The 2,435-nt window shown below is 41.9% G+C and overlaps 1 non-coding gene across 1 annotated transcript; it reads right to left on the bottom strand.

Moving 5' to 3' along the window:
- Positions 1-1,557: 1,557 nt before the first annotated feature.
- Positions 1,558-1,629, bottom strand: trnaw-cca. Its single transcript has one exon. It is a non-coding gene; the product is annotated as a tRNA-Trp (tRNA).
- Positions 1,630-2,435: the final 806 nt, after the last annotated feature.

Here is a 2,435-nt window from a genome sequence, read left to right as displayed (position 1 = left end):
AGGCACAGAGGCGGGCGTGTGACTCCCATATTGTTCAGCACCATTTCCTGTATCTTGGCCCCTGTCTGCAGTGAGCATGACAGATTTCCCTCCCTCGGAGTTGCTGTCAGTGTGGGTGGTATTGTGCCTGGCACCCAGTCAGAGAGAACCCACTGTGATAGACAGACACTCACATTAAAAGACACAGTCCTCCTGAAACTCTTCAGGGGACATAAACAAAGAGCAGTAGCTCATTTGATCCTGTTATAACCAGCCCTACCAGTACGTGCCGCCTGGAGAACATGATTTACACCAACGACTGAGCCCACTGAGGGATCCAATACGTCTCAGCAAGAGTGAACTGTAATGGAATGCATTTACTTCAGCACTACACTTGATGTCATTTATTTGTCCAACAGTTCAGCCTCTGTCCAGTCCTTGAAGTAAGAAACTGTCCAGACAGATGACCCAGGTCTGTGACAGATATAACCTAATCATGCATACTTCTGTCACAGACCAAGGACATCTGTCCAGGGACTTTCTCACCTCAAAGACTGGACTGTGGCTGAATTGCTGGACTTGCATAATGCATACACTGTGGCTCATTGGTAGTGCATCTGACTTCAGATCAAAAAGTTGCATGTTTGAGTCACATCAGGGGGCAAAGCTTTCTTCAGATTGAACTGTCTGATCTTTAACTACGTGCAGCCTGTTTCAATTTATCACTACAAGTGTTTGTTTTGTTGGCTAATAATTAGACTAGATTTGGTTCTCTGTAACAGACTCTGTGGTGCAATGGTAGCATGTCTGACTCCCAATTAGAAGCTTAGCTGTTCAAGTCACCCCAGTGTCAATATTACTTTTTTGTTGGCTCCATTTAATGAGTGATTCTTAAATACAGTTACATCTTTCAGAATCATTCTCACATCAAATACTGGACTACTTACAAATCAGATTGTTAGTTAGATAATGACATCATTTGCTTATTTGACCTTCTGATCTTGGCTCTGACATGCGACTGTTGCACCAGAGTTTGTAAAACAACCCACCAAACGGTGGGAAGGACTTAACAATGCATTGAGTCCTGATGTATTTCTACATTGACCCTGACTTGTTTTGAACATGCAGGAGTCAGACAGCCAGTTCTCTTCCAGTCATTAGCTGACAAACCAGACACTCATAGATAAACAATAAGCCCCACATACCATGGTTGAGAAAATATTTTTTGCATTTCCTTCTCACACATAAAGGAAATGGTGGGGCTTGACACTGATGTGATTTGAGCACACAACCTTCCAATCTGGAGTCAGACGTGCTGCCATTGTGCCAAACCATTTTGGCTGACATCGTGTCCAATTATGAGCTAACAGTGAGTATGATTTTTTATTATTTTCACTCAACCGTTTGCTACCATTATTGTGTTACTTTCTTACTAGAGATTTGACCCTGTATGCAGCCTTCTGATCTGGAGTCAAACATGCTACCATTTCACCACAGTCAGTCTTTGAGAGCTAACTCACAGAGAGACTGGTCAGTGACTTAAGTGTTGGATGTTTGTCCTAGCTGTTCGTTAGAAAATGACCCTGACGTGATTTGAACATGCAACCTTCTGATCTGGAGTCAGACGCGCTACCGTTGCACCACAGAGTCTTTGGCGAACAGCATTTTGACAACTTATCGGCTAACAAACCAAACATTCTTGGTGATTAAGTGATACTTCAACACGCACCGTTCTGATCTGGGTTAGGGTCAGACGCACATTGTCAACTCGGCAACTTATTGGCTAACAAACCAAACATTCTTGGTGATAAATTGATAGAAATATCTTGAACATGCACCGCTCTGATCTTGAGTCAGAACCACAGTTTGTCTTCAAAATCAAACTGATAGAAGGACAGTTGGACAATTCTACCAGAAATTAGGACTTAAGTTAGAAAATAACCAGGACTTGATATTGTCATGCAGCTTTCTGATCTGGTACCATTGCACCACAGAGTCCATAACACAGATCCCCAAACAGGCATTAACCCAAGTAGTGATTAATTGAAGTACATAGACAGGGTGATATATTTTTTAATTGCCTTCCTGCTCACTCAAGGGAAGTATTCCAGCTTGACTCTGACCTGATTTGAACACACAACACTTGTAATCCAGAGTCAGAAACACTACCATCAAGCCACAGAGTCTGTAAAGCAATGCAACAGGTGGTGAGGTCTTGACAATACATTCAATATGACCAACAGTTAATGCAGGCAGGAGACCACTCAAGTTAAAGTGACTGTGAGGAACATTTAAGTGTTTACGAGACAGTCTTGTGATTCCTCTGATGATTCTAAATGACCTGTAGCAGCAAATGAAATGAGACTACCTGCAGTGAGCTTTTTTTTATAGTTATTATAAAATTCCTGTGCTTGTGTCCAATCCCATTTATCACATATGAAATCACATATAAATAC

Source organism: Acanthopagrus latus, chromosome 17, assembly GCF_904848185.1.
Source record: "Acanthopagrus latus isolate v.2019 chromosome 17, fAcaLat1.1, whole genome shotgun sequence".
Taxonomy (NCBI): Eukaryota; Metazoa; Chordata; class Actinopteri; order Spariformes; family Sparidae; genus Acanthopagrus; species Acanthopagrus latus.
This window is presented reverse-complemented; position numbering and strand designations above follow the sequence as displayed.